Genomic DNA, 14,400 nt, shown 5'->3' with positions numbered 1-14,400 from the left:
AGGAGTTATTTGCAGCACTTTCCATCATTTTATTTAATTTATACATCCATACTGAATTAAAGAGATTGAGTTGGCCAAGGTAACTGATTAGCTAGCGTTTGTACACAGTTTTTGTTGTATGTGTGTATATACATACATGGGTTTCCCAGGTGGCGCTAGTGGTAAAGAACCACCTGCCAATTCAGATACATAGGAGATGTGGGTTTGATCCCTGAGTCAGGAAGATCCTCTGGAGGAGGGCATGACTACTCACTCCAGTATTCTTGCCTGGAGAATCTCATGGACAGAAGAGCCTGGCAGGCTACAGTCCATAGGGTTGCACAGAATCGGACAAGACTGAAGGGACTTAGCACGCACGCACGCGTGTATTTACGTGTTGTTGTTTTTTTCCCCACTACTCCACACTGCCTGCATGAAGACTATTTCCTAGAGTAACTTGGAGAAAATAGACTATTTTCTGAGAGAACCAATAAATAGGGGCAATATGGCACCTGTTGTAGTGATGGACAAGGCTTTTGCTCTGTGTCTTCCTAACCAAGCAAACCTGTGTCTTGGTCCATTCTGGGTGGTATAACAAAATACCACAAAATGCTTACAAGACTGGGTAGCTTGTAAACAACAGAAACTTATTTCTCACAGTTCTAGAGGCTGAGATGTCCAAGATAAAGGAATCAACAGATTCGATGTCTGGTGAAAGCCCAGTTCCTGGTTCCTCAAGGGCCAGCCTCTTGCTGTGTTCTCACAAGAAGAGGTGAAGGAGCCCTCTGGGGCCTCTTTTATAAGGGCAATAATCCCATTCATGAAGGCTCCATCCTTGTGATCTAATTAGCCCCCAAAGACCCCATCTTCAAATACCATCACACTGAGGATTATGTTTCAACCTATGAATTTTGCCTGCTTAGGCACTCAGTCATGTCCGACTCTTTATGACCCCATGAACTGTAGCCCACCAGGTTCCTCTGTCCATGGGATTCTCCAGGCAAGAACGGAGTGGGTTACCATTTCCTACCTCAGGGGATGTTTCTGACCCAGGGATTGAACCCACATCTCTAATGTTTCCTGCATTGGCAGGCGGGTTCTTTTCCACTAGCTCCACCTGAGAACGTTCAATCATGCTGGAAGGGAAGCGGGGACGGTCTATGGGTCCAAGATGGAGCTGACAAAAGGGAGTTGTTGTGGTTCAGCCACATATACATACAGTGGAATATTATTCAGCCTTAAAAACAAAGGAAATTCCATCACATGCTGCAGCTTGAGGACATTGTGCTAAGTGAAATAAGCCAGTTGCACAAAGACAAATACTGTATGATTCCACTTGTATGAAGTACCTGGAATAGTAAATTGATAGAGACAGACCACAGAATGATGGTTGCCAGGACTAGGGGAGGGGGCACAGGGGAGTTAGTGTTGAAGGGACACAGAATTCCAGTTTTACAAGGTGAAAAAGAATTACAAAGATGGGTCACACAACAATGTCTGTGAACTCTATACTTAAAAACAGTTAAGATGTGTACATATAGCTGATTCATGTTGTACAGCAGAAACTAACACAACATTGTAAAGTAATTATACTCCAGTTAAAAACAAGCAAATAAATAACCATGGAGAGCAATAACCCAAACAACAACAGAGTAATAAACTTTAAGAAAACCTATAAAAAGTAGTTGAGGTGGTGAATTTAATATTATGGATATTTTATCACAATTAAAAATAAAAATTCAAAAGATCAGTTAGTAAATATCTGTAAGCCTCAGTTGCATCAGGTGTTAAATGAAGATAACAGTCGATCTGTCCTACGTTGGATGCAGGAAAACAACAGAATCACACATAGAAAATGCGTCAGCACTGCTTGACTTGTATTATCTGCTTCCCAGATGCTAACCGTCCTTTTCATCACAGTCACTGTTGTTTTTGCTGTTCTCGTGCCCAGCAGCAATTCTCTAGGAAGCGGTCTCCTTACCATAGTGCTTCATAATGTTCAAAGCACTTACCACTCCGTGGAATTATTGTAGCTACTGGGAAGTTTGCTCTTTCGTTTGCCATCTCCTACATGGGAAGCAAGAATTCCTGTTTTAACTGATCATGCTAGCCTCAAAGCCTGGAACAGTGCTGGCACACAGAGGGGCTAACACATACCATTAAAAATAAAGTCTTTCTATTATGGCTGTCATCTCTATTACATGACACTCGGATATTTTTTGTTCAGCAGGTATATCCTAGATGATACAATAATCGGATGATAAAATTATCAGAGATGATTCCTAGGTGCAGCCCACACTCTTGAATCAGAATCTCCAGGCAACTTCCCAGGAATCTTTGTATTTCCTTTTTGGGGGTGGGGCACACTGCATGACATGTGGGATCTTGGTTCCCATGACCAAGGATTGAATCCACACCCCTTGCGTCGTAAGCATGGAGTCTTAACCTCTGGACCTCCAGGGAAGTTCTAGGAATCTTTATTTTCAAACAAGATCCCTGGGTAAATTGAGCACTGGTCCTTGCTACTCAAAATTGTGCTCACTAGAAATGCAATTTCAGTCCTGACTCAGACCCACTGAATCAGAAACTGTGTTTTAACAAGATTTCCAGGGGATGTATACAGACATGAAAGTTTAAAAAGCGCTGGATTAAGCTATATTCTCTTAGAGTTTTCACATCTGATGGGTGTCACCAGAATTATTTAGTGAAGCTGGGTGGGAAGCCTAGGAAAAGGTACATGTTTGTCTTACAGTTTTGTGAATGATTCTGATGGTGAGGTAGACTTAGGAACCACCACTGGACTCCTATTTCCCACATATAGATTAACCCACTACATGATTTAAAAAAACAAATGGCCCTTGGTTCTCTTAGGAAAAAAAGTCATCCAGTTCTATGCCCAAAGCTGTGAACATGTCATTAACAAAGTAACCAACAAATTAACTGAAAGTAACTGCCTACCAGCACAAAAGTACAGTACATGATGCTGGTGAGTTTTGGGGTCCCCCGAGGAGGGGCCTTCAAGCCATTAAAAGTAAGAGACTCCGCCAGGATTGTCACAAATGGTACTGGGGACAATGTAACCATCCTATAGAGCTCTACTGTCTGTTCTCCACATATTCTAAGAAATTAACTCCTGTCACCTCCCATACCCCCATCCCTGTTTAAAGATACGTGCTCAGTCACTCAGTCGTGTCCAGCTCTTATGGGACCCTATGGACTGTAGCACACCAGGCTTTTCTGTTGGTGGGGTTTTTCAGGCAAGAATACTGGAGTGGGCTGCTATTTCCTCCTCCAGGGGATCTTCCCAACCCAAGGATTGAGCCTGAATTTCCTGCATCTCCTGCATTGGCAGACAGTTTCTTTACCACTGAGCCACCTGGGAAGCCTAAAAGTAGGTTTTATTATTATTCAGGGATGGTGAGGCCAACAGATCAGGAGAGGACTGCTTTTGAAAAGATAGTTTGTTACAGTTCTCAAGAGGAGGGAGGTTTGTGCCATAGGGGGAGGTACCAGGGTTGGTCAGGACACAGAAGAAAGAGGAGGGAACATGGGAATAAGAGCCTTTACTGTGGTTTCTCTGAGAAGAAACATGTGAGGAAGGGAAAGTAGGCTTGGGCTAACCTCAGCAGGCTCTGGCGTAAGGGGTGTCCCTAGGGTCTGGTTCCTGACCCTGCAGTGATTAGAGCAGGGGAGAGTGGCTCAAGTTTGGGAGTCTGATAAATAAGATGGTAGGAATATAGGCTCTGCCTGGGTTGCTTTGCATTTGTAAAGCACTGGAGCTAGTGAGTTGTTTACTGTCTCAAAGAGTTGAGTCATCCTGGGAGGAGCAGACCCTCCAGGGTCAGTAAAGCTCCAGCTGTCAAAACATCAGAATGGGGACTTCCCTGGTGGTCCAGTGGTTAGGTGTCCAATGCAGAGGACACAGGTTCGATACCTGATTGGGGCACTAAGATCCCACAGGCCGTGGGGCAACTAAGCCCACTTGCTCCAACTAAAGTAAGCCCTGATGCCACAATGAAGACCCAGCATGGCCAAAAATTAAAAACAAAAAAACCCACCAAAATGACAACAAAAAAATCAAAATGGAGAAAATAAAAAACATGGTCAATACAATCCCCTAATCCCCATCACTCTGCTAAGATCAGAAACATTTCTTTTTTTTTTTCAATTGGAGGATAATTGCTTTACAATGTTGTGCTGGTTTCTGTTGAACAATATCAAGAATCAGTCATAACTACACACATATCTCCTCCTTCTTGTGCCTCACTCCCAACCCCCCACTTCCTGCCTCCCATTCTTTATGCCAGTCATAGAATTAGCACTGCCTTGTTTGTAGAAACTACATCACCTTACTGATATCATACTGCTCCTTTCTGGGATGTCATTTTCTACTGTCTCTGTATTGGAAATGGAGATGTGATTCACCTTTAACTTTTCAAATGAGATTACTCCCATCAGCACTGGCAGAAGTTGCAATCAAGCTTTCACTTTTTAAGTTTTCTCAAACAACTGATTTTTCTCAGCCATTCCCTTAACTAATGCCAATATATTAATATAAGGTATTTCAGATAACTTTTCACTCTGCCTATTCTCTAAAGATGAGTTTGGCATCACTTGCAGTCTGCAGTCCAGGGCTCAGGCATCTGAGAACTTTGTTGAGCTAATGTCATAGACTTTGATGAAACAGTCCTAGGAAAAATGAAACTTAATCACAGTCCTTTTCCTTTTCTCTTCTGGTTGAGGAATAAAGTGACAGTGGACTTTACTTTTGGACATCACTCCAAAAGATGCTTGAAATGTACCCCAGAAACGAGCAAAGCTAAAGGCAATGCCTCTTACATGTCTTCATGATTTATACTGTCAGATGTGAAAACATTGTATGATGGCGCTTCATCATCTTCTTTTACTCAGAGTGCCACAAGACATATTTCTTTCTGGATTTCAGTTTTAAAGTTCTAGTTCAAGACCAGAAATATTTATTATTAATTTATCCAGTGAACACTCTCCTGGGAACAATCATCTAGCTTTTTACTTTTGACAATTTTATCCCCAAAGCAAGGAAAGAATGGTCAGGGAATAAGTTCAGAATCACACTCCATCCATTGTTTAGATCTAAATTCAAAACTGTGTGCCAAAGATTATCATTTGGCTTACTTTTTAAAGAATGCTTTCATTCTATGGACAATAATGTGTGCAAATTAAATATTAGTGTTTCAGAATGCAACTAAATTCTTTAGATAGTCATACTGATAACTTTTCAATTCTTGGATGACATCTGATATAAAATATGAAGCTCTGTCTAGATCACTAACTTACAAAATATGCACTGGGACTCCTAAACCCATTTTTCCACAAAACATGGCCTCTCCCAAAGTTAACATCACATTAGAGACTTACAGTTAAATAACAGAACCCAGAGAACAAAGCCAAATAAAACAAATCCAATACATGGATAGTTATATTCCCTTATCATGAAAAGCTACATGAAAAAAAATCTAGCCTTTTCATTCTTAATAGAAAAATAAATCTTCACTGATACTCTGCCTACAATCCAAAACAAAAACAAAACCCAAAATCTTTATACGCCTTCCTTTTCAAACTATAGCTCCTTTCCTTTCTACCAACTTGATAAGAAAAATGATCTATAGCTGCTTTGTTTTCCTTTTCTGCTCAATATATAACCTATCGTAATCTGACTTCTAGACCAAGTATCTCTTGTAAAGATAACTACTTTCCTGTCCTAGTGTTAAAAGATCAGGAAATTCACAGGAGAGGAAACACTCATAGATCTGTCACCGCAAGATAAAGCATATATTCAAGATTGGCACAGTCATTCCTAAAGGAAATCACCCTGAATATTCATTGGCAGGACTGATGCCAAAGCTGAAGCTCCAATACTTTGGCCACCTGATGCAAAGAGCTGACTCACTGGAAAAAGACTGTAAAGCTGGGAAAGATTGAGGGCAAAAGAAGAAGGGGTCTCCAGAGGATGAGATGGTTAGAGAGCGTCACTGACACAAGGACATGAATTTGAGCAAATTTTGGGAGATAAGGGAGGACAGAGGAGACTGGTGTGCTGCAGTCTGTGGTGTCGCAAAGAGTCAGACACAACGTAATGTATGAACAACAGTAAGACTGGCACATGACCACTCTAGTACTATCCCCATAGCCGTTTTTGGTTAGTGCTTGCCCAGAATCCATTTCTGCTTGTGGTAACATCACCCTAATATTCTTTAGGGAATCTCCTGACAGCCTTCATTATTCTTTGAGATAGACAGTGTGATTCTGGTCTTGCCAATGAGAGTACAGCAATGTGCTTGGCTCTAGTGACGGGTTTAAGGGAAGTCATATGACTCAGCCTACACCATCAAAAACAATGCAGGTATTTTGCAGAAACTTTTGGGGAGTTCTCTTCAACTGCAGGTGGTAAGCTGTGTGATATATAAGCGTACTGTTGCTGGTGGCCAATTTGTTACCACTAAAGGAGAGCTGGGGCTTCCTTGGTGGCTCAGACAATAAAGAATCTGCCTGCAGTGTGGGAGACCTGGGTTCTATCCCTGGGTTGGGAAGATTCCCTTGGGTAAAAGAATAGCAACCCACTCCAGTATTCCTGCCTGGAGAATTACATGGACAGAGGAGCCTGGTGGGGCTACGTTCTATAGGGTCACAGAGAGTCAGACACAACTGAGTGACGAAGCATAGCACAAGGGAAAGCTGACCTGAGAAAGGAGCGGAAACAAAGGAAAGCAAAGTCAAGAAACAAAGAGAAATTTCTGATGACATCATTTTAATCCCAGGGCTGGAACTTCCCTAGAGATTAGCCTACAACATTTAACAGCTTCGTTGTATCCTGATGTTTTGCTTTAGTCACTCAAACTTTGGTTTCTATTACTTAAAGGAGGAAGTGAAGAGATACCTGGAGTAACAGGAAAATTTGGCCTTAGAGTACAAAACAAAGCTGGTAAAAGGCTAACAGAGTTTTGCCAAGATAACGCACTTGTCATAGCAAACACCCTCTTCCAATAACACAAGAGAAGACTCTACACATGGACATCACAGATGGTCAATACTGAAGTCAGATTGATTATATACTTTGCAGCCAAAGATGGAGAAGCTTGACACAGTCAGCAAAAGCAACAATGGGAGCTGACTGTGGCTCAGATCATGAAAACCTTACTGCCAAATGCAGACTTAAATTGAAGAAAGTAGGGAAAACCACTAGACCATTCAGGTATGACCTAAATCAAAGTGAGAAATAGATTCAAGGGATTAGATCTGATAGAGTGCCTGAGAAACTATGGACGGAGGTTCACGACATTGTACAGGATGCAGTGATCAAGACCATCCCCAAATGAAAGAAATGCAAAAAGGCAAAATGGTTGTCTGAGGAGGTCTTACAAATATATGAGAAAAGAAGAGAAGTGAAAGGCAAAGGAGAAAAGGAAAGATGTACCCATTTGAGTGCAGAGTTCCAAAGAATAGCAAGGAGAGATAAGAAAGCCTTCCTCAATGATCCATGCAAAGAAATAGAGGAAAACAAGAGAATGGGAAAGACTAGAGATCTCTTCAAGAAAATTAGAGATAACAAGGGAACATTTCATGCAAAGATGGGCTCGATAAAGTACAGAAATGGTATGGACCTATAAGAAGCAGAAGATATTAAGAAGAGGTGGCAAGAATACACAGAATAACTATACAAAAAAGATCTTCATGACCCAGATAATCACAATGGTGTGATCACTCACCTAGAGCCAGACATCCTGAAATGTGAAGTCAAGTGGGCCTTAGGAAGCATCACTATGAACAAAGCTAGTGGAGGTGATGGAATTCCAGTTGAGCTCTTTCAAATCCTGAAAGATGATGCTGTGAAAGTGCTGCACTCCTTATGCCAGCAAATTAGGAAAACTCAGTAGTGGCCACAGGATTGGAAAAAGTCAGTTTTCATTTCAATCCCAAAGAAAGGCAATGCCAAAGAATGCTCAAACTACCGCACAATTGCACTCATCTCACACGCTAGTAAAGTGATGCTTAAAATTCTCCAAGTCAGGCTTCAGCAATATGTGAACCATGAACTTCCAGATGTTCAAGCTGGTTTTAGAAAAGGCAGAGGAACCAGAGGTCAAATTGCCAACATTCACTGGATGATCAAAAAAGCAAGAGAGTTCCAGAAAAACATCTATTTCTGCTTTATTGACTATGCCAAAGCCTTTGACTGTGTGGATCACAATAAACTGTGGAAAATTCTGAGAGAGATGGGAATACCAGACCACCTGACCTGCCTCTTGAGAAACCTGTATGCAGGTCAGGAAGCAACAGTTAGAACTGGACATGGAACAACAGACTGGTTCCATATAGGAAAAGGAGTACGTCAAGGCTGTATATTGTCACCCTGTTTATTTAACTTCTATGCAGAGTACATCATGAGAAACGCTGGACTGGAGGAAGCACAAGCTGGAATCAAGGTTGATGGGAGAAATATCAATGACCTCAGATATGCAGATGACACCACACTTATGGCAGAAAGTGAAGAAGAACTAAAGAGCCTCTTGATGAAAGTGAAAGAGGAGAGTGAAAAAGTCAGAAAACTAAGATCATGGCATCTGGTCCCATCACTTTATGGCAAATTTATGGGGGAACAATGGAAACACTGAAAAGACTTTATTTTTGGGAGCTCCAAAATCACTGCAGATAATGATTGCAGCCATGAAATTAAAAGATACTTACTTCTTGGAAGGAAAGCTATGACCAACCTAGACAGCATATTAAAAAGCAGAGACATTACTTTGCTGACAAAGGTCCATCTAGTCAAAGCTATGGTTTTTCCAGTAGTCATGTATGGATGTGAGAGTTGGATTATAAAGAAAGCTGAGTGCTGAAGAAGTGATGCTTTTGAACTGTGGTGTTGGAGAAGACTCTTGAGAGTCCCTTGGACTGCAAGGAGATACAATCAGTTCATCCTAAAGGGAATCAGTCCTGAATATTCATTGGAAGGACTGATGTTGAAGATGAAACTCCAATACTTTGGCCACATGATGTGAAGAACTGACTTACTGGTAAAGACCCTGATGCTGGGAAAGATTTAGGGCAGGTGGAGAAGGGGACAACAGAGCATGAGTTGGTTCAATGGCATCACTGACTCAATGGACATGAGTTTGAGTAAACTCCAGTAGTTGTTGATGGACAGGGAAGACTGGGGTGCTGTGCTCCATAGAGTCAAAAAGAGTTGGACACGACTGAGCCACTGAACTGAATTGACTCACACTGAGAGAATTGGGCTAATACGGATATCGGTATTGTATAATCTATATAATATATTCACAAAAGTGCTGGTAATGGGTACTTTGGTGAGATTAACTGTCATAATTCTTTTTGAAAAAATGTTTTTTGGTATTACAAAAAGCATATAGAAACAAAGAAAATTTTTTTTAAAATTAAGGATTTTAAATGTTCTTTTTGTCTTCCTAATCTACTTATGACTATGAATTTGTTAATCCCCTCTACCTTTCTGACCTCCATGACCACTCTATTTCTGCTTTTGTTAAACTTTTCATTTTATATTTGAGTATAGCCAATTAACAATATTGTGATAGTTTCAGATGCACAGCAGAACAACTCAACCATACTAAGATACACGTATCCATTCTTCCCCAAACTCCACTCTCATCCAGGCTGCCACATAACATCAAGCAGAGTTTGAGATGAACATGTATACATTGCTATATTTAAAATGGATAACGAAGGAGGACCTACTGTATAGCACAGGGAACTCTGATCAACGTTATGTGAAATCCAGCCTATTTCTTGAATCTTCTCTCAGTCACTTAAAATATTTCCTTGGGATTGCACTCACAGCATCTTTTCTTTTGCTTAAATTTTAGTGTCCCAGAATTTTATCCTCAGCTTCTAACTCCATGGGTTCTTGTGGGTGGCCTTATTTTTCCCATATATTTCCTAGATTTCCCAATCCCCATCTCTTACTTAAAATCTAGACAGATTGCTTTATTTGGACAACTAGCTATCTCCATCTGAAAGTCCTCAAATTCAACATGCTGCAAAATTGCATATACCATTGTCCTTCAGTATTTTGGATAAAGTGGATCCCTAGTTGATTGAATCTGTGAATTTGGAACCTGTGGATATATAGCTGGAGAGCCAACTATATTTTATTTTCTTTCAAATCTGCAACTCATCCTGCCTTCCCTTATTATGGGGGCCAACTGTCCAAGTTAAAACCTTTAGAGGTGTCCTTGATTCCTTCTTTTAATTTACTTTCCCACATACTATGAATTAACACATGTTGCTAATATATACCTCCTACATATTTCTCAAAACACCTTTTCTTCTCTATTCTCTGTGATACTCTTTTGTTATGAATTCCATCACTTTCCTTTAAACCAGTGATTCTCAAACCCCAATGTTCAAAGAGAATTGCCTGAAAAGCTTACTAAAATGAAATCCCTAAGCTTTGTGGCTGTTCAGTCACTAAGCAATGTCCAAATCTTTGTGACCCCATAAATTGCAGCACGCCAGGCTTTCCTGTCTTTCACTGTGTCCTGGAGTTTGCTCAAGCTCATGTCCATTGAGTTGGTGATGCCATTCAAACATCTCATCCTCTGCCACTCTGTTCTCTTCCCGCCCTCAATCTTTCCCAGCATCAGGGTCTTTTCCAATGAGTCAGCTCTTTGAATCAGGTGGCCAAAGTATTGGAGCTTCATCTTCAGCATCAGTCCTTCTGATGAATATGCAGGGTTGATTTTCTTTAGGATTGACTGGTTTAATCTTGCTGTCCAAGGGACTCTCAAGAGTCTTCTCCAGCACCACAATTTGAAAGCATAATCCTTCAGGAAATTCTGACAAACTTGGTCTGAGAATTCCACTCTGAGAAACTCAATTTTGTTTATTATAACAGCCTTCTAACTGCACTGCTATGAATGTAGCAATTTTGATCATTTGCTGCCCTGCTTCAACACTTCCAAAGGTTCACCACCACCCACAAGATAAACTGTGAACTCCTTTACATGGCGTACCATGCTTTCAAACGACAGTTATCCCCTCCAATTCTATCTTCCTATTTCCCAAATAAGCCATCTGTCTGAATATTTGGAGAGTAGATCTTTCTCCCTAACTTTGCTGTATTTTATAGTAACATTTAATATTCTGTTATCTAATGAACACTATAGAGTGTTTCTAGGTACCAGGTTTAGTGCTAAATTTTTACCTACAGTATCTCATTCAATACATGCTACAGTTCTGTGAAGTAAGGGGCACTATTATTATAGTTTTACAGCTCAGAGAATTTTGAGAGTCAAATAAGTAACTTGCCCAGGGTCACACAGCTATTAACTGCTGGAGCGGCCCTTGAATCAAGAGTACTGTAATGTGCTCAGGCTCACCATACCTCTAAAATATGAGCTTCTCAAGGGGCCCTGAGGGCGGCATGATACTCAATTCCGATACCAAGTTTTCAGATAGTGGGTGCTCAGTGTGTGCAGTTGACTTTCTCAATGAGTGAATAAATGAATTCTCAATGAGTGAATAAATGAATGAATGACTGAATGAATGAATTCTAGGAGGAGGAAAGATAGAGAAGGAAAGCATAATGCTTCTTAGCCACATCTCAAAATGTGATTTCATTTTCAGGAATATATGTTCCTTACCAATACAACTACCTTTAAAACTACCATTGTGAGAAGTGTTTAAAACTTATTGTATATTTTTAATTGAAATTTTTATGGCTATTGTTGTAGATTCACACACAGTTGTAAGAAATAATGCAGAAAGAGCTAGTATGCCTTTTACCCAGTTTCCCTGAAAAGTCATGGTCTTGCATAAATATAGTAGAGCTTCGTAACCAGAATGTCAATATTAATACTGTCAAAATAGAGACCTTCTCATCACCACAAGCATCATTCTTGTCACCCTTGTATAGCCATACAACATACTTCCTTCATTCTAATCTGTTCTCTATTTCTCTAATTTTGCCATTTCAAGAAAGCTATATAAATGGAATCATACAGTATGAAATCTTTTGCACCTTGCTTTTTTCAAAGTTCTTTACATATTCTTAGACACCAGTAATTTGTCAAATATGTAGTTTGCAACTATTTCCTCCCAGTCTGCAACTTGTCTTTTTACTGTCTTCACATAGGCTTTAAAATAGAAGAAGTTTTAAATTTTGATAAGGTTTAATTATCAATTTTTTTATAGATCATGTTTTCTTGTGTCAAATTTAAGAATTCTATCTAGTGCTAGATCTCAAAGGTTTTATATTTTTTCCCAAAAGTTTTGTCATTGCCTGTTTTACACTTATGTCTATGATCCATTTTGAATTAATTTTCATATTAGGCATAACATTGAGTTCAAAGATCATTTTTATACCTATTGGTGTCCAAATGCCTTAGAACCATTTGGTGAAAACACTATCCTCTCTCCATTGAATTACTTTTGAAACTTTATCAAAAATATCAATAGACAATTATCTCAAAAGTTTGTGTGCATGCTAAGTGGCTTCAGTCATGTCTGACTCTTTGTGATCCTATCAGCTACAGCTGGCCAGGCTCATCTCTCCATGGGATTCTCTAGGCAAGAATACTGGAGTGGGTTGTCATGCCCTTCTCCAGGGGATCTTCCTGACCTAGGGATCAAACTCACATCTCTTGTGCATTGGCAGGTGAGTTCTTTACCACTAGTGCCACCTGGGAAGCCCTATCTCAAAAGTTTAACTTAATAAAAGCCTGTTTGGGTGGTTAGATGCTTTGGAACTAGAGAGGTGATGTTTGCACAAACAACATGGTGGATGGACTAAGTGCCAGTGAATTTTACAGTTTATAATGGTTGAGTTCATGTTATGTAAATTTCACTCAATTAGAAAAAAGTGGGATGACTTCCCTAGTGGTCCAGTGGTTAAGACTTTGCCTTCCAGTGCAGGGGGTGTAGGTTCAGTCCCTGCTTGGGACTGTGGTAAGATCCCACAGGCCTAGCAGCCGAAATACCAAAGCATAAAACAGAAGCAATATTGTAACAAATTCAATAAAATACCCTTTTATAAAAAGAAAAAAAGTAGGAAAGAAAGCTTATCCTTCCAACCAATAGTTTAGAAAACTGAAATATGTTTTTCTAAGACTGTAAATAAGACTTTTTATACCATCATTGAGTCTATTTTCTCCAGTAACTTCCAGATCCCTCATTGCTAAAATTAGGTAACGTCCTAACCTATAACCTCTGAGATAAACATTTTTAACTGTGAGTCAACATGAGGGCAGTTTGAGTGGCAGAGGTTTCTAACAGACCTAATATTTCCTGGCAATCTGTCCCTGTATGTCCTTAGTCATTCTTGCACCATCATTTAGATCCTCACTTGTCTTCATCCTTCTGCACTAACGTGCCTTAAACAGCATACTCTACTATATCATGCGGTGATCACTGCCTTTTTCTCTCAGCACACAGCCCTGGAATAATATATCTCATCACTTTTCTGACAAGGAGTTCACAGGTCTCTCCTACGTAAAAGCAAGATAGTGAGTCAAGGGCAGAGAGTCAAGGAACTCTGTGACTTGCTGAATTTCTGGACAGTCTTATACTGAATTTTTTCTTGTGTGTGCACTTGAATTAACAGTGAAAAATTCCTGATCCCAAGGAATATCGGAGATGACCTGAGGAGTCATATTTTCAAGACACAGTTTCAAAAAATCTGTGAGATACTTGTATTACTGCAAAGGAAATCAACATTGAATATTCATTGGAAGGACTGATGCTGATGCTGAAGGTCCGTTACTTTGGCCATCTGATCTGAAGAGCTGACTCTTTGGAAAAGCCCCAGATGCTGGGAAAGATTATGGGCAGGGGGAGAAGGGGATGACAGAGGATGAGATGGCTGGATGGCATCATCAACTCAGTGAGCATGAATTTGAGCAAACTCTGGGAGATAGTGAAGGATAAGGAACCCTAGCGTGCTGCAGTTCATGGGGTCACAAGTCACAAAGAGTCAGATGTAACTCAGCAACTGAACAGGAACACTTCAGATCATGTTCAAATAGCAGACCAATGTCAGTCTAGAAAACCCCACACTTAACATTTTAAAATCAGTCAGTTCAGTTGCTTAGTCAAGACTGAATGAAAACTGACCTTTTCCAGTCCTGTGGCCACTGCTGAGTTTTCCAAATTTGCTGACATATCGTGTGTAGCACTTTCACAACATCATCTTTTAGGATTTGAAATAGCTCAACTGGAATTCCATCACCTCCATTAGCTTTCTTCGTAGTGATGCTTCCTAAGGCACACTTGACTTCACATTTCAGGATGTCCAGCTCTAGGTGAGTGATCACACCATCATGGTTATCTGGGTCATGAAGCTGCTTTTGGTATAGTCTTCTGTGTATTCTTAACATCTTCTGCTTCTGTTAAGTCCATACCATTTCTGTC

The sequence above is a fragment of the Budorcas taxicolor genome, chromosome 14, assembly GCF_023091745.1.
Source record: "Budorcas taxicolor isolate Tak-1 chromosome 14, Takin1.1, whole genome shotgun sequence".
NCBI lineage: Eukaryota > Metazoa > Chordata > Mammalia > Artiodactyla > Bovidae > Budorcas > Budorcas taxicolor.
Note: the sequence above shows the minus strand (reverse complement) of the source record.